Raw genomic sequence first — 25,653 nt, forward strand, 5'->3', positions numbered from 1 at the left:
TCAGGTCTTGTGAGGGAGTGAGTTTCAGGATCTTGGCCAACAGCAGGTTAGGAGATACAGATCCAAGTCAATATAAGAACCCCCATATTCAGTAATGGGATTGCTCAAATTTTAACTCTAGACTTGGGTAATCATATCCTTAAAACAAAATTGCTCTCCATGTCCCTTAATGTTTCAAGAACTTCAAATGAGAGAGAATGGATATAACCAAGCTTAAGAAATGGTGTTTCTAACTTATTTCGAGTTAAAATTGTGTTCTTGAAAATGCAAGGCTCAAAGCTATTTTCCTGGGTTTACCAGGTGATTAGAGGATTTTTCCAAGTAGGTCACATTACTTCCTAACAGACTCCCAACAGGATTAAAGAAATGATGATAGCGTTCAGACAATTAGCAGTACTCCTTTCAACTAGGAATGAACACTGGATAACAGTTGGACTGCAAATTAACATCACAGAAAATGATGCTCAAAGTTAAAATCTAACCTTTTTTCCTGTTTACTTCATCTTTTCCATTCACTTACATCTAAGTAATATTTATTCAATATTCTTTGCATTTCAGTACAAAGTGAAAATGTTTGTCATTTTCTGATATAAATTCATCTTGCAACTTTAAATTGAAGAAAGTGCTTTCATCAGTTTGATATTTTGCCCTAACAGGATACTATCCTTTAAAATGGATCTCAAAACATTTGGCTGTCTGTCAACAAGGAGATCAAACTCTTGGCCAAACAATTTTTGCTTCTCAATTAACAAGGAAAAAGATTTTTAGATTATATAGCTAACAAAATGACAATTATAATTTGACAGTCTACAAAATACAGAGAAATAAAATTTGCTTTCAGAATAAATACATAAGTTGGTCTAGGGCAGTGGTGTCCAACCTATTGCCCATGGGTCTTACAATCCACTCGAGCATTTCATATAGCTCAATGTCTGCTTTAATTTACAACTCACTCAAGTTTTGCAGAAAGCTGCTCGTCCAATCAGAATCCCTTTCTCCAACCACTTGTGCTGCTGCAGGTTTACTGGTGAGCCTCTCTAGCAAGTGCACGAAAGAAACAATGAACAGCTCGAGGCTGAAGCCATTGAAGCGAGTTTGCCAGTGTCGGCTTCCACTTTCATTTTTGATCTTCGGCATTTGCAATATTTCACAGAAGGAAAAAGGCAAAATCTGGGGAATGGACTGCTCAACTGGATTGCTTTAAACCCTAGGTACCTTCTTGAAACAGTCATTCAAATGATAGGTTATGATGGATCAAGTTCTGCCAGTCCACTTTGCTGATGTAGAAGGATAAGTTGCTGGCCTTATACTGGCTGGTAGATTTGGCTGAGACTGAAGAGAGTGAAGGGATGAGAAAGAGTGGGTCAGTGGCAGGGCTCAGGGCATGAAAAGGGGACAAGAGAAAAAAAACAGGAAAAGCAGGAGATAACCGCAGGCTGAAAAAGTCAACTCACTTCTGAACCCCACTTTCATGTGAATTTTTAAGGGGCCATCTGTGAGAGGGTGCCCACCAGAGCAATCCAAAGTCAGCATTATTTAAATTGAACTCCTTGGCTCAGTCCAGTTGGCCTCCCGCTTCCCTGGCAAATTCCACTAATCATTCACTTAAATTCTGAATAAAAATCTGCAATTAAAAATCTAACCATGACCATTGTTCAGCGTCAGAAAAACCCACGTTGTTCACTAATGTCTTTTAGGGAAGCAAGCTGCCACCCTCACCTGGTCTGAATTAGCAATATGCCTGACTCATTAGCTGCCCTCTGGGATGGGCGATAAATGCTGGCCTAACCAGTAATGCCCCCATCCCAGGAAGGAATTTTTTGGTAGTTACCAATTTATTGCTTATGAGATTTTTTTGATGAATTCCATGCTTACTGTTATGCCTCAAACCCAGGCTTCTTGTTCAAAAGACAGATTTGATTGTTTTCAAAAAGTGTATAATACACTTGTGATCTTTTGTTAAAGAACACTGGCAGCCTTGTTTGACTATGTTCAGCAACTAACAATCATAGTAACCAACTGCAAAAGTTATACTTATGATCTGTTGAATCAGGTTTCACTCTAGATCTGATTCACCTATTACCGCCTTTTTGGGTCATAATATTCCAAACCAGGATTGTCGTCCCTTCCTCTCAAAAATTTAAAATTGATAACAGAAAATTAGTGTGTGTTCTGGATTAGCATTCCTTTGCTAAATGCAATAAATGCGTGCATGCTAATCAATAAACAAAAGAAATGACCAAAATTTTAAAAAATTCTTATGGCTACTATCTTAAATATGATAGTCTTCCATCACATTTGGAATTTCCACAATAGTTATTAAATTCAATGTTAAAAATACACACTACAGAATTCTCATGCCCTAGTATTTCACATTCCAACAGAAATTCAAGTCATATGTGGATGCACAGATTCATGAAACGTCTTGTCCTCTGGTTGCTTGAAAACCTTCTTCTTTTTAAAGTTAATTTTTAAAACCCATGATGTATTAAGGTACTTGTGGTACATCCACCAAATCAAAAGTAGTTTCTGTATTAAACAAAGTTTGTTTTTGTAAGAAAACCTTTTTGATGACTTTTGGCCTCCTCTCTTGTAGGCACCTATTAGCTTGCTCAGGTAAAATGTGTGAACTGCTCTACAAAAATTCACCAAATGTATCCCTTGGCCATGTGTGAGCACCAACATGAACTCTGAGGTGCAGCCTCTCTTGGCATCCACTGACACTTTGAATATGAATTGCCACATTGTAATCAGAAAACAGAATTCTGTTCAGCCAGGTAGACAAATGTGGCATAGGGACAACTGAACACTGAAATCAGTTGATCATATATAGCTTAAAAGATATTGCAAATTTGAAAATACTTCATATTCATATGCTGCAAAAATAGAGAAATCTAATTCTCATTTGTGAGAAAGTCTTCAGGTTACAAATGGGTTCCAGTCTCAATTCCATTCATAAGTCAATTTGCATGCAAGGCAGAACACAATGCAGTCAATATAAAATAGCTATTCAAAAGTATAAGGAAACATTCAATTATCGGATCTTTGAAATTGATGTTAATAAACCCCTGTGTGGGACTGTGTTCTTAAGTCTGAGTGTTCATGAGTCGGACATTCATAAACTGCGAGCTCCTGTAGTTCTTAGTATAGGAATTCTTGTACTTTGGCAGAATAGATCACTTTTGGACTAACTCATCCAACTTGTCCTTGGGACAGGCAAGGAAGGATTCACTTGTCCCATTTAACTTTCATATGGCCCAGATTTAATCCAAATGAGGTCAAGCACATGAACATGGTACATACAGACTGTTGGCTTTTCAAGTTATAAGACACCGTCCTTTTCATTTTATACATTGCAATCTAAGGAAATCATTTCACGTCTATAAAATTAAATTTACAACTACGATCGATAATACATTCACTTACAGGAATTACTTGACACTTAAGAGAATTAACAGTTAAAGCACTGATCAACAGATGCAAGTTAAGCTTGAAAAAAATAAATGACTACAGCTGGACTACATTGATCATAAATTGTGCATGCCTCACTTGGGACATCAAAAACTGTAACAGTCTTCAAGATGAGACCTGTCACTGGTCAGAATTTTTATTTTAAAATGAAAATGTAACTGCAAAGTCTTGTGTTTAAAATCTGACTATTAATTTCAATTTTGCTTTCTCTTCAATATTGAGGCAATAAAGTTAATAAGATCTGCAGTTTTAAAATCCGAAACATAACTGCCATAATTCAATCTACAAACTTGTGTCTGCTGTCTCCTATTCTTGGTCTGTCAGAAGTTACAACAAGTGGTGACCCTACCCAGGACAGTTTCATATTTTTAATAATTTTGGATGCAAATGAAGATGAACTTGAAGATAAATAGCGATTAGTACAACTAAAGAAAAGTAACTGATTCTTTTAAAAATATAATTCAAACCAGACTGGTCACCTGCATGTCAGGGAGACTCGCGGCTCAAGGCCACAGGCTTTTAAATCCACAAATATACAGAATGTATATTCTAATTGGATACATTTTGCCATGGTAACACCTTAATTCCAGAAGGTGGGAAAATAGATAACTATAGTTCAGTTAGGCTAATAGGAAACGTTGCAGAATTTACATCTTCAAATAAAACCAATGAGTATTTGGAATTCTATGTTGATCAACTGTCTACATGTTTTACAGGAGTGTTTTTCAAAATTAATTTTTTGAAGCAGTAACTGAACAGATATACAAAAGACATGTTGTTTGATATACTGTATATAGATTTTCAAACCGTATTCAACAAGGTTCCTCATAAGAAGTCTGAAATTTTTGTGCATGGTATATGTGGAACAGGGCAGCATGAGTAAGGTTTGATGATGTTTGGGAACCAATACTGAAATAAATGAATTCAGGTGCAATTACAAAAGGCTTGAAAAGATGTGAACATGTCATTTTTTGAGTTTATACAGTTTCGAAAGAAAGAACAATGGAATGATATTGAAGGGCTGCAAGTGACAATCAAGGGCTGTATTTCATAATTTCTGAATGCGTGTAGCAGTAGTTGATAAAATTTTTAAAATACCAGAATTTTTAGGTTTATGCAGGCAAGTAGCTCAAGAGTGGGACAGCAGTGATTAAAAGCATTCAAAATATTTATTAGGCTATTATTAAAGCCTTACATGTGCAAAAGGGAATGCCAGACTACAGGATGCTAGCCACAAAGTAAGCTTGAGGCACAGATTAATTTATCTTTGAAGGAAAAATATTTGAAACAAAGTTAGATTAATTCCAAAATTATGCAAACACTCACTAAAAGTCAAACAGCTACCTTTCAATTTCATCTCTCAACTGGTTTATTATTAAGATCCTACAACGTAAAATCTTTATTATAATTTATCTACATCTAACTCAACAACAGTTTGGTAGCACTATCATCAGTTACAATATAAATACAATATAATTATGGCTCTCAGTATAATTAGAACTGAAAATACAAGATAAGGTACCCTACAGGCTTACGTCCAAGTCCACTGATGTTGTCAGCTTCATTACACCAAAATATGCTCGTACCTAATTCACTTCAAGAAACAAAAAGTTTTGTTTTTAAGTTTGATGGCAGTAATATCAACACTAAACAACTAACTTGTTTCTGGAACATATGCACACTGGCCTATATTTTACTGTGTACAAATAAGTATGTGGGCATTTAGTTTTGTGCTAAAGTAAACTGATCCAAATTCAATACTACTTACCCATATATGAAAAATAAACATAAGATGCCTATGAGGATTCTAGCTAAGTTTTCAATTCTTTCCAAGTAGAGACAAGGAAGAATAAAAAGTTAAAAAGAAACCAATGAATTAACAAATCATATCTGTGCTATTGCTCCAATCATATTCATACAGTAATGTGAAAAGTCCTGCCCATCACAGTGATAGTGGTAAAGTATAGCCTGCCTACTGTTAAATAAGATTTAAATTCACTGTTTGTTGAATCTTAACATTTCTTTGTTCTGCTATAATAAAATTGCAGGTTATTTAGCATAGGTATCAAAACCGACATCCTTTCAGAGATTAGGTACTGTAACAGAAGAAACGCTATTTTGTTACAAATTTTCTAAATGAAAAATGAAACATTTCCAAAAATATTTTAGCACTATTGCTCAGAATTGAATTATTTTAAACTGATGTAATTCCTTTCCAAACAGTAACACCAATCGCCCATTCGCCTCATCCTTTATATTATTTGAACCAGGGCTTTTTACAGCTATAACATGTCTTCTTATAATTAGTATCCTCCTTCTAGACATAAAGGCCTGCATTCCATTTGTATTTTTGATTATTTTGGTTCCTGTCAATTTTATTTATGTAAACAGACTTGTAAATCGCTTTGTGTGTCCACCTTTTACCACTTAGCTAAATTTAATATTACAGTAACTTTCCACTTTGGGTATTGAAGACAGTGAGTAACTAGCAGCAGCAACAATTCAAGCAAGTATTTTCCTTTGTCAAGTTCAGATGCACTTTGGCTAAATAAAATGCATTACTAGAAAATGCTGGAAATACTTGACAGTGCTGACAGACAAACAGTTGTTAGTTCTGATGACTGGTCACGGCATGGAAACGTTAACCCTGGTTCTCCTCCTATTGATGCTGCCGGATTTGCTGAACCTTTCCTCTATTTTTATATTTGACTCACTGCAAGCAACATCACAGAATATAACATACAAATATGCATTAAAAAGTTCTATCCTTTCACAGTTTCTGTGGTTTGATTGTCACAATGTGTCATGCCTGGACAGTAATTTTAAGATTGAAGGATTATACACTAAACATAATACCTACTGGTCAGTATTCCTAAAGATAGACTGAAGGGACACAACAGAACTATTCTATAGTTTCAACTACATTATACCTACCCTTCATTCATGATTGAAATATTGTGTCCGTACCTCCACCTCATTTCCACTCTCCAACAGGCATCAGAAACCTTGCAGGTCTGGCCACATACTAACTTTCATCAACACACCAGTACCTGCCAGCTACTGGTGGCCAACAGTCCAGGCTAGGTCTTACTACACTCTGCTGGCCTATGACGCTGGCTAGATCCCACACTCAACCATTCATCCCATTCCTGTCAACAAACCAACATCAACAATCGGCTAAGGATCCTGGGATTGTACTCATTAGAGTTTAGAAGGTTGAGGGGAGATCTAATAGAAACTTACAAGATAATGTATGGTTTAGAAGGAGTAGACGCTATGAAGTTGTTTCTGTTAGGCAGGGAGACTAGGACCCGTGGGCACAGCCTTAAAATTACAGGGCGTACATTTAACACTGAAATGAGACAACATTTCTTCAGCCAGAGAGAGGTGGGCTTGTGGAATTCATTGCCACAGAGTGCAGTGGAGGCCAGGATGTTGGATGCCTTCAAGGCAGAGATCGACAAATTCTTGATCTCAGAAGGAATCAAGGGCTACGGGGAGAGTGCAGGGAAGTGGAGCTGAAATGCCCATCAGCCATGATTTAAATGGCGGAGGGGACTTGATGGGCCGAATGGCCTTACTTCCACTCCTATGACTTATGATCTTATAATATCCTGCCAAGTCAAACCATCTCTGGCTGAATCACCATGCCAACATGTAGGAAAACAAAAACAGAAAATTACACAGCAGAGTGATGGAAGAAATAAAAACTAAGAACAGGAACAGCAGCACAGCCACATGAAAATAAAAATGGATAAAAAGAGAAGCAACATGTTATCGAACAAGATGAGATTCAGAGAGAAACCAAATGAGAAGTAATGGGCTGGATTGTGCTGAAAAAAAATTGTGTTATCTTTGCATGCCATCAGTAAGTATACAATCTGCTAGCAAAATTCAGAGACTAAAAGTGAAACACCATAGATTCTAGTGGCCAGATTCTCTGGTCAACTTTACAGAATCACAAATGATACGGTGCTTAAGGAGGCTATTAGTCCAGCACATCTGCATTGGCTCTCCAAATGAGTATTATGACTTAGCGTCATTCTTTTATCTTTTCCTTGAAACCTGGTGTATTATTTCAATAGGAAAAAAATGAATGCCTTGGCTGAACCTGTCTCCACTACACCTACATAGTGCATTTTAGATCCTAATTACTGAGAGAACAAGTTTTTTTCCCCAATACATTTGTTTTTTCTGCAAATTACTTTACATCTGTGCCCTCTTATTCTCAGTCCTTTTATGAGCAGGAACAACCTCCCGCCATCAAGTCTCATGGTTCTGAATAATTCAAACAAATTTGCTCTTTGCTTTCTCATCTCCGAGGTAAATAGCCTCAACTTTTCTAATCCGTCCTCACAATTTGCAGTTTCAAATCCCTCTTCTGAACTTTCTCCAATGTGCTCAGCCTTCCTGAACAGTGGCACCCAGAACTAATAAAAAACTCCAGCTGCTATCTAACTAGTGTCTTATACAAGTTCAGCATAACCTCTACACTTGCATACATCATTTACAAACTCTGAAATTGCCTCCCTACACTCACAACTAAACCATTTACGCATCAGGAAAAGGAAAGATTCCAATACCAACCGCTGGGGAGCTCCAATGCAAACCTTCTCCCAGTCTGAAAAACATCCACTGGCCATTATTCAGCCAACTATGCCATCCATGCTGCTACTGCCACTTTTATTCCATGAATTTTTATTTTAGCTCACTCTGTTTTGTGCTGGGCCTTTTGGAAGACCATTTAAGGGAATATCAGCAGCATTGCCCCTCATTTTTTGCCTCTTTTACCTCTTCAAAAACATTCAAGTTAGTTAAACAACATTTTCCTTTAAGAAATCCATGCTGGCAGTTTTCAATTTGGCCACATTTGTCCAGGTGGCTATTAATGCTAGTCCAAATGTTGTTCCGAGAAGATTCCCCATCACAAAACTAAACTGTGGTTTGTAATCGCTGGGCTTATCTATTCACTATTTTTGTTGGCAAGAATGCTAAAAAAATCCCGAGGGCAACTTCATCTCGCAGTGAGTGCTGCATATATGGAATGGGCTGCCAGAAAAAGTAGTTGAGCTAGGTACATCAGTAACAATTAAAAATCATTTGGATAGGTATACAGATGGGAAGGGTTTAGGAGGGATATGAACCAAATGAGGGCAATTGGAACTACTCAAGTGGGCACCACAGTCAGCATGGACCAGTTTGAGCTGAATGGCCTGTTTCCATTACTCTGACTCCACCGTAATGTTTGCTATTCTCCAGTCTTCTGGCATCATCCGCGAGCCTAGAGAACAATGAAAAATTATGGCCAGTGCCTAAGCAATTAACATTTTGCGTGCCTTTACTATCCTCTGATCTATCCCATCTGATCCCAGTACTTAGGTTAAAATTTTCTAGTGACTTCAGTGAACGAGTGGCCTGCATCACCATAGTCTGGGTAGCATGTGTTCCTATGGTTAATACAGATGCAAAGCAATTAAATATCTCAGTCACATCCACCTACTTCCATGTGTTTATCTCTGTTTTGCTCCCTAATCAGCCTTACTCTTTTCCTTACTAACTATGGGCTGCAGAAGGCTTGGAATGCCCGAATATGTTAGCTGCCAGCCCTTTCTCCTATTCCCTGTTTAATCATCTCCCTTTAGAATGTTCTAAATTATGCTACCCTGTCAGTTACTTTTACAAGGAAGATATTAGACTCACTGTCATTAGAAACTTACTGGATTTGCATATTAAATACGCATTAAACTTGCCACAACAAGTTAAGACTGGAACTGGAATTTAACAGCGCACATCGCTTAATAACTTGATATTTTTCACGCAATGCCAATCAACATTTCTGGACAAGGGTAATAAAACTATTCAATCTCATTCATGCATGTAATCAACTGAAGAAGTTGGAAATGTTAAAAATGTCAATTTCCTTCCCGCACCTGTCTTTCCCTTAAAGCCATTTTTTTTTCTTTTTAGTCCTCTTGTTATACCTGATTTGACCTTTAACGCAACCCGCCAATTCAGACACCTTCTTTGCTTCTTTTTCAATTCAGTTTCATTGTTCAAGGGAAAAGTACCGATGGCCCTGGAATACACCGACGGCCAAGACGACCGGTTGCCATTCACAAGCCATTAGTAGCTTGTATTCTTGACAATTACAGCATATGATAAATTTTGAAGTTAAAGCGTGCAGAAAAGAGCTTATCTAATGACATGCTAAGAAAGATACACTGCTTCAGTAGAAATTAGCCATGATGTAAAATTTGACAAGAAATGCAAGTAACAGTATGAATTAACCACAGAGAAAAGGTGGAGGAGAGAGATAAGGGAAAGTCTTCTCTCCATCACTGTATAGAAGATCCAATTACTTTGGATAATCATGCTTATGCTCATTATAAAGATGCAACTTTATATGTGCAGCAGAAAGCTGTCCCTGGCATACTTGAGAATTATGCAAAACAATCTTTCGAAAACTTGCTATTCAACTTTACATTAAGGTTTTAACAGAAGTTACACATTGGAATCATGCATAGCCCTCCGAAACAAATGAATATGTACCATAAGGAGGGGTTAGGACATGACCCTTGCTACAGTTTTATGCTCATGTAGTTTTGATTACATAATAAACATTTTGTAATTTCAAAGTACTGTATCCTGAAAAAAAAAGTTCGGTCTTCTCAACATATTTCCAACCCAAGGGAATGAAAACAAAAAAAAAAATCACCAAATACATGGCAATTTTGTCTTCTGTATAAAGATATAACCCAGTAACAATGAGAAATGGCTGCAATGGCAACCCACAGCTCAAATCTGATCATTCCTCAGTCTCTACCTCCTCCTACAGTGCTCAGCATCAAAGATGCCAGCATTCAACCAATTTGATTTGCCCCAAGAAAGCATTAGCCTGAAGGCACTAGGTGGTGCACAAGTTAAAGGCCCTAGCAACATTGCTGCAATAATACTGAAGACTTGTGCTACAGGACTGTGATCCTAGACAAGCTGTTCCAACGTAGCCTCAGTACTGGCAGTTACCCAAGACTGTGGGAAAACTGCCCAGGTAGGTCCCGTTCACAAAATAAAAACAGGACAAATCCAACCTGCTCAGTTGCTGTTTTGGTTCAAATATGGACTTGATCAAATGTAACATGAAGCAGCTCTAGCAAAACTGGAGAAAATGGAACCAGAGCGAAAATTCTCTTCTGGTTGGTGTCAGACTCAACAGAAAGGAAGCTTGTGGATTGCCAACAATCACCGCCATCTCATCCACAGAACATCACTGCACGAGTTACTGAGGTGGTTCCTAGGACCAACCATCGTCAGCTGCCCCACCAATGACCTTCTGCCATCAAAGGTCAAATGCGTGCATATCTATTTGCCACCCCTCAAATAGCGAGGCAGTCCATCCCCAAATGCAGAAAAACCTGAAAAATATAGCCTGGGCTATTATGTGGCCACGATGTCACACATGTCTGGTAATGACAATCTCTAATAAGAACGAACTCAACTGTCATCCCTTGGCATTCAATGCATTATCATTGCTGCACATCCCATCAAAACTTTGAGGGTTTACTATTGGCCAGCCATATGAATATTGCGGCTACAAAAGCAGTTCAGAGACGGAGAAACATGCAACAAGTAACTCAATTCCTGATCTTACAAAGCCTACCCACCACTCACATGACAAATCATAAGCAAGAAATACTCTCCACTTACTTGGATCACAGCAGCTATAACAAGACTGAAAGAAGCTCAACAGCAGCCTGTTGACTGACACCAGATTTAAAAACTTCAACATTCAACCCCTTCACCAACAATACATGATGATAGTAGTATGCTTCTTTTACATATTGAGTGCAACAGCTCAGCAAGGCTCTGTCTAAAGCCACAACTTCTATCACACAGAAACAGAAAAACAGCAGATACCTTGCAACCACATTTCCTGCAAACTCCCCTCCAAGTCGCACAAACTGAAAGAGTTCAAGGCAGCATCGCACTATTATCTTCTTAAGACCAATTATGAATAGGTGTAGATGCTGGATTAGCCAGAGACACCCACAATCTGCAAATGAATAAACAAAAATCCAGAATAGATTTCTCCAAAATACATGGAGACTAAATGTAAAGAGAGAGAGTGATATCAACATTCTGTAAAACGTTAAGGAAGTCAAATAGCTGCTCTATGAAACTTTTCAGATGGTAGTGATTCTAAATTTCAGACCAGTCAACTCTGAAGCGAAATGTATTCAATAATATATGCCATGAAAATATATCATGAATCCAGTCAAAGAAAATTCATTCAAGATGCCTTAATTTAGAGCAAGAGGGGTGAATATCATCTCGATTCAAACTTTCAGAGTTGTAGTCAAAACAAAATCGAAGCTGTTCATTTAAAGCCATCAAAAAACGTGCACCTACTGTAAAACTACAATTCTCAAATTCACATCAGCTAAATAAACTAAGTTGTATACGTGCTCTTCATTCTATTTCCAACTTGACAGTACGGCTGACTGCATTTAAACTTCTTGAAATACAATCCTTTAAAATCTGCATCAAGACTTCATTAACAAAATATTAATACAGGCCCGACAAATAATTGTTAAACCAGATGCTTCCAGAAGAACAAAATTAATTCAGTTAAGTAAAATAGCAAAGCACCACGGTCACTGGAAGCCCAAAATAAAATTAGAAAATATTGAAATTCTCATCTATGGAAAGAAATAGATAACATTTCAAGAGTCAATCAAGTAAAATGTTAACTAATCTCCAACTTTAACTTATTGGAGGCAGAATTCTGATTTCACTCACAGTAGGGATTAGAATTATTACTTAACGTGCACATTTAGGAAAAGAGCTTAGAATATGGTGTGTCACAACTAAAGTCTGATAAGCAAACAGACATTTACAACATATTTACTTTTAGGATCTAGTAAAATGAGTGTTTCTGACTTGATCAAAAATAAAATTGTTGACTTGACAAACAGGAGAGCTAGCCCTTAGGCTAAGCAGTCTTGAGAGAAAAATCACAAGTTCTGAAACTGACTAAGAATTAACCATGGTGCAAAAGTTTCCATGGTAGTTTTACAAGTTTATAGTGAGCAAATATTTCACATAGACTAAAAAGATCTGACTTAACCCCATAAGCTGATGGAGTAACAATTCTTGCTGCATTATGGATTGGGGAAAAAAGGACACAGTATCCTGTATTTCTGACTGTTGCAAGTGTACACCAGTACACATTGATAGTTGAGAGATAGTAGGAACTGCCGATGCTGGAGAATCTAAGAAAACATGATGTGAAGCTGGATGAACACAGCAGGGCGAGCATCAGAGGAGCAGGAAAGTTTGACATTTAGGGTCGGGACTTGTGTTTGTCACATCTCTCCATCACACCAATCGCAGTTGCACAGCACATCAAACATTAATAACGTGCACTTAGCTAAAAGTACTAGAGAGTAAGCAGCACCTATGGAAAGTATTTCCGGTATTTTTCAATGCTGTCAACATACAAGGAAAAGTGAGAAACAGGCAAGGCGAGTTTTAAAAAAAATTAGAGACCCAATTTCTAAAAAAAACAGGTTGGGGAATGGAACAGTCAGCCCACTTGTAAACGGAATAGCTGAGTTTGAACGGTTTTGGTATTTTTCTCACTTGACTAAAGTTTATCAATGCAATGCATATTTTCCATTAGTTCTTCTACTGGCTTCTCCATTATTAAGATGAATCTTAAAAATGATTAAATTGAATAATAATTCCTTGAAACATTTCCATTGTTAGTTGGGCTTCCATCATTTTATTGACGTAACCTTGTACATTTAGATCAAGTTAGAAAACTCAAATTTGCATCATCTTTCCTATAACAAATGTTTTTGTAATATGTTCCATTCATTACACTGCAACCAACTAAGAAGGGCATGGAGTAGTTTTACACATTTTTAAAGATATATCCATGGAAATAGGTGATATCAACAGCTTGCCTTGTCTTATGCTATAAAGTGCTATTAGAGAAGACTGAAAAAAACAAGTATTAATGATCTTCTTTGCCAATAACTAATACACGATCTACCCAAGTCCAATATTTGTAATTACCATTTATACACAAGGAGAGGCAATGGCCCAGTAGTATCATCACTAGATTGTTAATCCAGAGATCCAGATAACATTCTGGAGACCCAAGTTCAAATTCCACCATGGCAGATGGTGGAATTTGAATTCAATAAGATATCTGCAATTAAGAATCTGACAACAACCATGATCCATTGCTGTTTGCCAGAAAACCCCGTCTGGTTCACTAATGTCCTTTAGGGAAGGAAAGTGCCATACCTACCTAGTCTGGCCTACATGTGACTCCAGACTCTCAAAAAAAGTGGTTGAATCTTAACTGCCAACTGGACAATTAGGGATGGACAATAAAATGCCACCTAGCCAGCGACGTCCCCATCCTGTTAATGAATAAAACAACCACACAACTATTGCTATTACGTTAATCATAGATAAATTTCTGAAAAGCAGTTCATGCAGCAACATAATTCGTAAGCAAAATACACATAAAACCAGAGTAGTCAACAACTTACTCCAGTATAGTAACACCTTCTGATTTGATACAAAAAAATGTAAACTCCATTCAGGTAGATTTTTTTAAAAACACTTCTACACTAACACGTGCTTTGAAAATAATAATTAAGATTTTGGGGTCAGCAGTGAACATCAGTTTACTATGGACTTCTGCAATAGCACTGGCAGTTTTTGGAAATTTGAAAGAGAATCTAGGCGAATATGACAGCAAATGTACTCCTTTTTAAAGAATGAGACTGAAGAATTCTTACTGAGACTAACAGAACCATGATGTGAGAGTTACAATACTTATTTCAATATCAAAGCACAAAGGAAATGAAACAGAGGAAAAGATGGACGAATTAAGAGAAAGTGATAGAAGCAAATTAAAAGTTTCATTTTGTAAAAATCTTAATGATAAAAGAAGTTAATTTTCAGTGCCAATGAAGCTGTTTTTAAGTAACTACATCTCGACATGCCAGTAGAAAATAATTTATTCTTGAATGAATTGGCCCAAACCTTTTCTAATATGTTTACCTTCACACTCTTCAAATCTGTTTCAAATCTGAATTTCTTGGTAACAGAACAGGGTACTGATAGCAAGGTAACTTGACAGCAATTCTTCAGTTGATCGATTCTTTAATAGTGATGAAATAGCGAAATTTTCAACGCAAATTCCTCAATGGATTTGAGAGAGGGTGTTACAAATCATACAGAATTTTATCAAATTGGGATATGGCTTAAGAGCTGTCGTTGGCAATATGAACATACCCTATTCAATGTCACCTGCTGTGCTGTTTGCCTCCTGGCCCCTCAGCAGGTCATTTCTGGGCTCACTCCAGTACCTACAGCCTAGTTTGCCTGACCACTAGAGAATACTACTTAAGCAGCTGCTATGTTGCATATACTTTTCTACACCTTGAATAATTCTCAAATCCAGTTAAGTTTAAAAAGGAAGACTAACATTTATATGATGCAGTTTTTTTCTTGTTATGCACACTCAGGACATATTTTTGGAATTTACATGTAGCCATAGAATGTTTCAACAGGGTCTGTTTCCGAGAGATACATCTCTATGACTCTGGCATATTTTACCATAGAGATCAATAAAAATAACATGTTGTATTTCAAAATTGTGACAGCCTCAAGTAACATTTCAAAATGATTAAGCGCTACAAAAGTATGATTAAAATAAAGGGAGGAACATTGTCAAAAAGCTAAACGTTTAAAATGCCACAGAAAATATTCCCACTTCCTTTTTTGGAAAAAAGATATGAATTTACGCACAACTGCAATCCAATTGCAATTTTCTAATTGCCTATGTAACTCCCTGAAACCTGTCTCAAGACAGCTTCCTTTGTTTCAGAAAAATGGTTACATGAAAAATACAATGGTGCACTTAGATTTTTATGTAGCAACATAAGCATTTTAGCTTCTGTCATTCACAGTCAATTTGTGACCTTATTCCACATACTCTTTTGTCCTCTTTTCATTCCACTTTTCATTCACAATAATTTATCCATCTCACTGTTAACTTTAACTAATCTAACAAAATTCCTGTTAATGGAAGAGTTCAAAATCTCTACAACCATTTTGGGTAGAAGTATTCTCCACTTTCACTCCTGAAAACTGACTGATTTTTAAACTGTCAACAAATTCTAGTCTCCCCAATCAGCAGATATAATTTCTCTTTCTCATCAGTTCGTTCTAATTAGCATCTTGGAAACCATGGTAAGTCTTTAATGAATTCCAGCACCACAAATTGGATTTGTACAAATTTCCCCATTTGACACTCCAAGTAGCAGTTTGTAAACTTACTCTGCACCCTCCCCATGACAAAATGTCCTTCCTAAGAAGTCATATAGCAAAATGGTTCTTGTGGTTCAAACAGGCATCTGTATAACTGCAGTATGTCTTCCGCTACTTTGTATTCTAGAAAGACCAGCATTCCATTACTTTGATTATTTTCAACATTTGCTCATGAAATTTTGATGATGTGCATAAGCCGACCCATTCTTCAATCATTCACTGTTTCTAGATTTTCAACATTTAGAAGTACTGTTTTTTTTCCAGGTCTAAGTGGATGACCTAACATTTGCATACAGCAAAATAAATTTGCCAGACTTCAGAGCACAATATAGATTTTACAAAGTACTACTAACTACATCCCACTAATTAGAGTACCCTCTACTCTCTGCAGTCTGCCAATTTGTAATCAGGCTACCAAAATGGGTTCCATAAGCTTCAACTATACCCAGCAGAACTCTACAAAGAAGCATTAAATTCTTTCCCAAAGTTCACAAACACAACTTCCATAGGTCTTCCTATCTATTACTTTAATTACCTCTTCAAAACATTGGACTTTGTAGTGACATTTTAAAATCCATGTTGACAGATTGAGCACTTTGATTTTCAATCACACTGCCCTTAGTTATATTGGCTCTATTCCTTCTGCAACAGATCGGAGGCTGATTGGTCTCCCATTCTCTAATTTCCCTCCCATTTTTTTGTAAATAGTATGTAGCATGTTAAATTTTCTGATTTCAAGAAATGGTTCATTTGTCATAGGACATCTGAAAAATTCTCACCTACTTCCTCTAAAACATCCTTTAAAAAGGAAGCAAGCATCTGGTCTTGGGGAATTCATCATTCTTTACTTCCTAATTATCATTATTTTCATCAATTAGTTTATGATATATTGGATTTTCAAAAATCAAATTCTACCTAACTTAACCTCTAACTGGTATGACTTCATTTCTACTGCCAAAACTGCGTTACCTACACGATACACTTTCTGTGGTGTATGCCATTAAAAAATTACTTACTTCCTGCAAAAGCCAGGAAGAGAACTTGGCAAATTGTCTCAATGGTAATGGAATAAGTAAGTTGTAATGCAACCCATATTTTTAATAATGAGACCAAAATTTTAACATTCTTTTTCCTCAAATTTCATTTGAGGAATTTGTTAAGAGGGTGAAAATATGTACAAAAAAGGTTTTGGAAAACAGAAATCCCATTACCAATTAATTTTTTTTTAAAAAGTATTTCAATAGAATCTCAAAAGGGACACACCTAAATAGACAGCATCCTAGAAGCATTTGATAATTGTCTGAATAAAAGCACTGGTAGCATGACTTTTAAAAATAGTTTTTATCTTTTTGATCTGAAACTAAATATATTCAGATATTCTTAAGGCTGTTAAAGTTGGTTGTTTTCTTTCCTAAGCAATTAAACTTTCCTGTGTGAGCTGCTGGGCTATGTTTAACAAGCAAAAATTGACAATTAGAAATATATTATTCTTTTCTCAGCCTGATTCTTTCTTAACCTCCAATCTAGGTTTTGGGGGATGCTGATAGGTCAGAGCAAACAGATGAGGTAAAATAATCAGTGCCATCAGTTTCTGATTACCTGAGTGGTCCTTGGATTGGTAAAGTTGCCTAATAAAATAATTCAAGAAACTCAAATTGATAATCAAATGCAATGTCAAGTTCAGAAATATTTATAAAATGACACTGAACATCTATTGGTGCCAGTAAATATTAATCATAATAACAGATATTTTCTAAGCAACCTGTTCAGAGATGGACTTGGATCTCCTGGTTCATAGATGGTAACATTACCTAACGTTACCATTGTGCCACAACAACCCTACAAAAATCAAATTTCATTCACCAAAAAGCAGGGACGACACATTTGGGCCTCTTGTGAGTATGAGGCAGCATCAATGGATCATACTGAGAATTGTGTAATGGATTGGCAAACTTGACCCATACAGAGGGAATAAAATGTCAAGCCACAATTTAGTACCACAATGTAATTTTTCAGAACTTGACCTCTTTTCTCCCCCCCCCCCAAATTTTTTCACAGAATGTGGGGGCTGGTGGTGAGGCCAATGCTTATTGTCTGTCTGTAATTTCCATCAAGAAAATATTGCTGAGCTACCTCCTTAAAGCACCACAGCCATGCAACACAGATGCTGATACAGTTCTGCTGGGAAGAGTGTTCCTAGATTTTTGAGCTTGTAATATTAAGAGTGGCAACAAGTCAGGATGGCAAATGTACTTGATAAAAACCGATAGAACTGTGGATGCTGCAAATCAGAAACGAAAACAGAAGTTGCTGGAAAAGCTCAGATCTGGCAGTATCTGAGAAGAGAAATCAAGAGTTAGTGTTTCGGGCCGAGTGACCCTTTTTCAAAGGAACTGTCACCAGACCCAAAACATTAACTGATTTCTTCTTCACAAATGCTGCCAGACCTGCTGAGCTTTTCCAGCAACTTCTGTTTTTGTTTAGGTGAGTGCACTTAAAGGGAACTTGCAGACTTGGCATTCCAACCTGTCAGTTGCCCTTGTCCTCCTAGGTTGTAGAGGTCACAGATTTAGCAGGCTCTGCCAAAGAAATCTTGCCAAGTTGTTGCAGTGCATATACCTAAGGTATGCCTTTCTGCCACTGGTAGAGTTGGTGGTAGAGGATGAATGTAACTGATGATAATTGATGGTAGTTGATGATATGGTCAAGCAGATTGCTTTGTCCTGGACAGTGTCGAGTTCCTTGAGTATTACTGAAGCCACACTCACCAAGGCAAATGGAGACCTTTCAATCACAATCTTGACCTGTACTCTGCAGATGGGTGACAGGCTTTAGGAAATTCAAAAACTGAATGCGCATTCCTAGCCTCTAACTTGTTCCCGTAGCCACAGTAATTACATGACTACTTCTGTTAAGCTTCAGTCAGATTAGATTAGATTCCCTACAGTGTGGAAACAGGCCCTTCGGCCCAACAAGTCCACATCGCATCCCACCCAGACCCAACCCCCCATAACCCACACACCCCTGAACACTACGGGCAAGTTAGCATGGCTAATCAACCTAGCCTGCACATCTTTGGACTGTGGGAGGAAACCGGAGCACCCAGAGGAAACCCACGCAGACACAGGGAGAATGTTGAAACTCCACACAGACAGTTACCCGAAGCTGGAATCGAACCCGGGTCCCTGGCGCTGTGAGGCTGCAGTGCTAACCGCTGAGCCACCATGCCGCCAAATGGTGGCAGATCCCACTGAGTGCCAAGAAGATTTTGCTAGATTTCCCTTGTTGGAGATAGTCATGACCTGACACTTGTGTAGTGACCAGCATGATCAATAAGTATGTTTACTTTAATCCAAAAGAAGCAAGTCCAATCTGTAACAAGCAGCATCATTGCAAGTCAAAACAAAGGTCAAACAGCATCTAGCTGCATAGACAGAAATGGATTGGAAGGTTCTGTACAATTCAATAATAATCACTCCAATCATAATGAGGAAGTCAAAGTACCATTTGTAGATGCTGAACAAAATGAGAAATTGCACACTGGCGTACTATGATAAATTTACACCTGAATTCAGAATATTGTATAAGCTTCACGCTCAATGGCCACAGGATTCAGGTAAATATGCATATGAAATACTTAACTCAGACAACTGTTGATTGCAATTTCTACAAGTTACTACTGAAGCATGACGTACACATTCCACAACCTAATATACCAGCATACACTTAGCTCATTGCCATACTGTAGTAAGGGACAAGATTCTTTTGGTGATAGGCTGATCATCTTATCATTCTCAGACATATTAGCTTAAGAGGCATTTTGAAATTGTAAGTAAGTGTTCACACCTTAATGAAACAGCAATATTTCTACATAACGCTCTGACAGTTCAACATAAAACGCAATTACATAATCAATTCTCCAGTAATCCACTAAAAATGATACTCCCCAAGTTAGAGGGAAATACAGATTTCAAATTTGTTTCATTAAAACAAAACTGTCAGGGCAAAAATCCCAAATCAAATCTTCAAATTTAAATTTATTATAAACATTTCATTCTTGAAATATAAAATCAGTTACCTATGACCAAACAAAAAGGAAGATCACAAATACTGGCAAAAGCAGAAAGACAAAGCGGCATAGTCAAGCATTTGGATTTCTTCTGAAAATATTAGCCCACACAACATAATTATCTCATGTGAAGTAGCATTGTACTACTTTTCCCAAAATTACAATACATTTGCCCATCTAGGTCTTGAAATATGAAAAACAATAAACTTTAAAATTAATTTTCTCTAAAATGAATGGCATCTCAGCATCAAGTTCACTGCAGCAAAGGAACTTTGCTGTGATTCAGCAAACAAAACTACAAGGAAATAATTTTATGTATCTGCTTATGAAAGTATCTCAGGAAGGGCTGCCCTGAGGGTTTTCAAAACACAAGAAAGAAATGGGAGAACCACCAAAAGAATACAGCATGGAGCTTTAAATTTACAAGGGCAAAACTAATAACAATCCTGAGAGGATTGGCATGATGGACATTCATTTTTGTTTGTTACCACAAATCTACCTCTACTTTATTCCATTTCTTGCGGTAATCGTTCACCTCTCCCTCGAAGACACTGCCTGCTTGAAATAAGAGTTCCAAAATGCATCAGGTAATATTTGGACACCTGCATCACAAGCCTGGACAATGAAAAAGTGATGAATAAAAATTAAAAGAATTGCAGATGCTAGAAATCAGAAACTGCTCTAAAAGTTCATCAGGTCTGGCAGCATCTGTCGAGAGAAATCAGAGTTCTGAGGAAGGGTGACTGGGTCCAAATTGCTAACTCTGACTTCTCTTCACAGACATGTTAAACTTTGAATAATTTCTATTTTTGTTAGTGCTGGCCTATTTAAAAGTGGCAGAGTTCATAACCAACTCTTACTTTTCTCTTCATCTGATGTTCAAACATGCATCTGTGGCAATTAGCACGAGAAATGACTGTCATTTGCAATGATGAATTTCCCATCTTTAACCATATGTTCTGAAGCTCATTATAATCACCCCTATCTGCATGCAAATACCGATCAACTAAGTCATTGCAAACAGTAGTTCAATTGAGATCTCTCTCGCCGCCCCTCCATAAGGCTTAGGAACATTGTTTAATCATTGGACTATAAATGAAGTTATTTTTTGAAATATAAAAGTAAATATATGATACTGTCACAAAGTGCCTTTAAACACCATAAAATTCAAATACGAACAAGTTACACTCCTACAGTTCTTGTGAAAATTAAGGACTAAACACAGCACATTTTCTATATGAAAAGCCATTATAACAACGGAAATTCCAATAAAGCTAAACAAGCATTTTATCTATGAACTTCACCAACAGACAAACATTATACTGTAACTCCTATTATGGAAGTATTGCAATAGAAATTCTAAAAGTTAAAAAGGCAAAATAGAATAAAACTTCCTTGCACATTGACAAATTGTACGAGTTAGTTTTTTTTAAAAAAAAGACTCTGTGCTAGAACAGCAACCCACAGAGCACTAGGTTCTCACAGATCAGGATATACGTGAAGTTAAGCACTCTTTTGTGAAGGTGCTGAACCATTATTGGTCTACACATCTAAATGACAATCTCACACTTATGGGCTAAGGGGGTCACGAAGATGCATGTGCATACATGCGCACAAGGACACAACACAAAACATGCACATTAGATTTTTATTTAAAATTATTATGTCACAGAAAGGGCCATTCAGCCCATCATATATAGTGGATCCATACACAACAGCCAGCCAACTTTTTCCCTCTGGATTATTTCCTGTAACACTGCACTTATTTCCCACAAGCACCTATTTAATTTCCTTTTAAATTCATTGACCATCTGCACTTCCAACAGTCGGTGGCAATTAGTTTCAAGTCAAGACCACTTGCTACATAATATTCTGACATCCCTCCAATTTTAAGTATGTATTAAGGTATTTCAGTGGCAACACTATACCATTTACTGAGATCAGGAAACTCTCAGGTTTTAGCCTAGACTTTGTTGTAACACTATTGTCTTGGATAATAAAACCGTGAAGCAGCCTACTTTGCCTGCTGCTCAAACTTCTAGCATATTTAATTGGAGGTAGATTGGGAAAATATCAAGACCATAAGTAACAGCCTTGCATCTGTTCATGAATTTGTGCAATATACAGCCAGAAACACAGTGATCAGGATAACCGTTATCCCATAGGATAGCTCTGACGTGTCCTATTTCATCAAGCTTACACGGGGAACAATCAGCTTCAGCCCTATTTGAGGTCACTGAAAAAAGCAATTTCATAGAGTGTGCATCTGTAGGAATCCAGTGAAGGTAGGTTTGTTGTAGATAGGAATAGAGAATCCCCTGGCTGATTTCTCAACTAGGATAGGGAGGAGAGCAAACAAGTTTCAGTGCCAGTGTGATGACAGATATGTACATTCATGGAGGAGGCAACAACCTAGTGGTATTATTGCTGGACTGTTAACCCAGTGAACCAGGTCACATTCTGGGGACCCAGGGTCAAATCCCATCACAGCAGACAGTGGAATTTGAATTCAATAAAAAGAAAAAGTCTGGAAGTAAAAATCTAATGATGACATATCCATTGTCAATTGTTGGAAAACACACCTGGGTCACAAATGCCATTTTTACCTGGTCTGTTCAGCATGAGACACTGAATCTTAACTGTCCTCTGGGCAATTAGGGATATGCAATAAATGTTGGCCTAGCCAGTGGTGCCCTCATCCCACAAATGAATTTTAAAAAAGCGTAGGGTGCACGGCCCAAAGACTGGCAGATCATATGAAATGGCACATCTATCCAGCTGCTCACAACAAGCAAAGATTTAACTATGCCCAACCAGCCCATATTAGCAAAACAGCACCCAGCATCTGATGCGATTCTGGGGTTGAATAATATTTGCTAAATAATATGGAGTCTGTGAAGAATGTTGATGATAACCAATTTAAGATCAGTCAGGCTCAGTGCAGAACAAGGTGTAGAGTTGGATGAACACATCCAAGCTGCATGAGCAGCAGGAAGGCTGACGTTTCAGGCCTAGATCCTGTTCCTACTGTCTCAATGCAGAACACTTGTGCACATTGGAAGCCACGCATATAATACATACGGCCCTGTTCTCTGCAGACAGAAAGAACATACAAGCACTATTCCTGTTTCAGCTTAACAACATAGCTGACAGCCCTTCTTTGGTTCATTTCTCAGGGAAACGTCTTAACCAGAGTCAGCCTACATATTTCAAATTTAAACAAAGGGAATGGGTCTGGGTGGGATGCTCTGAGGGTCGGTGTGGACTTGTTGGGCCAAAGAGCCTGTTTCCACACTGTAAGGATTCTAAGATCTTCTACGATCGATGATCTCAAAACCAAACTGTCAGCCTTCATCCAACCGGTGAATTCTCCATTATAATGCCGCCACCAGAGTGGCCCAGCCAATAAATGCTCTCATCTCTAACATTGTTACAATGTTGTTTTCCTCTTAAAAATCAATAATTTTTTTCAGAACAGTAGATGTATACAAGATGAACCGCTTTGACAACGCATCTTTTCAGCAGAGCTCAAGTTCTGTATTTGTAAATTTATATAGGTATCAGGGAACATTCCTTTTTAAATTCTACAGGTTTTCCTTAGCCACTGCTAGAAAGTCTCAATGTTGCCTCCTTTCTCTGCTACTCCAGGCACAACTATCAAGTGCAACATTCACACAAAATGTTTCTTCCTGATTTTTGCTTTCATTATTTCAAGTTTAACAGCAACGAAAAATAAAACCACAAACTCTTGGCAAATCTGAAAGCGCATGTAGGCTTTCACGTTCTCAAATGAGATGGCGATGACAATGAGAAGGAAAATAGCTGATACAGGTAATAAGAAGCAAGGAGCAGGTCATAAAGATCCAATTTGCCTACCAAGCATATGGTGTTCAGTATCTAACATTCAGATGCAATCGTAAGCTCAGAGGCAAGAAAGCACCAGTGCACCTAATCTTAGAAACTAGCTTGGACAACTCCAAGATGGATGAAACAAAAAGCTTTGTTTATTATGGAAAACGAAGACAACCATCTACAATCATTGAATAACTATTGGGAGGAAGACCTTTTGGCTCATTCAATCAGAAAGCTTCAACTTGAATTTTAAAAGAATGCAAAACTTGCGCCTCCATTTGTTATGAGCATTCAATTTCTTCTGCGCAGTATCTGGTGAAGGAAAGCTTCCTGTTTGTGTGGTTCCCATTGAATGGGTCTGTTTACACCAACCACCCAATGACAAATTCTGACTGCACATGCTCACCTCCAAATTTCTTCGAATGCACGCATGTACAACATAAAACCTTTACAAATTAAAACTACTTTAACAGTTTTGTTCTCTTCACCTGTATGTCTTTTCATTTTTATGGTTTTATTCATTTTTATTCATGTTTTTATTTCAACTTACTTCAAAGATTTTGCTGCTGCTACACATGCTCAATCGGTGTTAGCAAACATAGCGATCGTCATTGGATTAAATCTACAGCATTTTGTCCTACATTCTTTCATTGAAAGTAACTTGGCAAATTTATCTTCACCGTATCATTTAACCTATTATAGCTCTCAGCTGTATTTGTCAAAACCTGAAGAGTGAAAGTGAAAATCATCCTTGCATCTTTCTATGCATGGTCTATTTTACTATTTGGCTACATTATTCAATATTTCGTGAGCTTTGCTGATTGTTGTTGTACCTTAGTGGGGCATTTTGATCATCAACTCAAGATTTCCAGTTCTTACACTAGGCAGTAAGAATTTGGCCTGTTGTCATTTATCTTTACAATACCATATAAAGAAGTGCTGTTGCTGTCAAATTTTTGTCTAAGTGATTTTATAATTCAAGTTTTTAATAAATTTTGACTGTCCCTTGTGGCTTGCTTTCGTTTGTAAATTTAGTTATTTGATACTGGGTTCCTGAGAAAGCATGACACTTCCAGGAAAACAATAAAGCACAACACCTTGCACATTTATGTCTTCATGGACCTCGCAAGCATTGCTCCCTCCAAACTGTCAGCATGAACCCTATGACTCTTACACAAGTCCTCCCTTTCAGTTATCCATATAGCAAAGCAAAAATAAAAAAAAACAAGTCGCTCAGTCAATGCCTCAAAAAACTGAGGGAACCATTATTCCCAATCCTGCAAGTCTAAGTTGTAATTTCATCACCAAAACAGCTTCCAATCAGAGGATGAGTGTTTTGCAAATAGCAGGATTTTCCTGAGGAAAAGATATGTCAAAGGGTAATGAAATTGTAGGATTCTCTATCACAGAACGCTTTTGAGACCAAGTCGCTGAATATATTCAACAGGGGTCATTTTCAAATTTTAAAGGCATAAGGGGTATGGATAGAAAGCAGGAATATGGCATTGAGACTGTAAATCAGCCATGATCCTAACAATTAGTGTAGTCGTCTCGAGGGTGGGCGGTGAAGGGTTGAATGACCTACACCTGCTTCCAGTTTCAATATTTGTATGGATATAGAGAAGGAAGAATTAAAGGAATTAAACTGTGCATTAAATAGGCTCTCTGATGGTTTAGGTGCAAGTCTCCCCATTTCCAAAACTGTCTGCCAAATGCAAGTCTGAACTATACGTACACAGGTAATGCTAGAGGATGACAGTTGCCTTATCGTAAAAAAAAAAATCACAAAAGCAGGATAAAGGGAGAAAAATCAATTAGCAGTCATTTAAAACAAAAATATTACTGTAAACTAAATAGAGGAGAATAACCAAATAAAACCTGATCGCTGAAATTGCAAATCAAATACTTCG

At 37.4% G+C, this 25,653-nt stretch overlaps 1 protein-coding gene across 2 annotated transcripts in view; it reads right to left on the reverse strand.

Annotated features, from left to right (window-relative positions):
• Positions 1-25,653, reverse strand: part of taok1a (TAO kinase 1a) — a 150,854-nt gene that overhangs the window by 106,690 nt on the left and 18,511 nt on the right. The window lies entirely within an intron of this gene.

This window comes from Stegostoma tigrinum, chromosome 27 (genome assembly GCF_030684315.1).
Source record: "Stegostoma tigrinum isolate sSteTig4 chromosome 27, sSteTig4.hap1, whole genome shotgun sequence".
Lineage (NCBI taxonomy): Eukaryota > Metazoa > Chordata > Chondrichthyes > Orectolobiformes > Stegostomatidae > Stegostoma > Stegostoma tigrinum.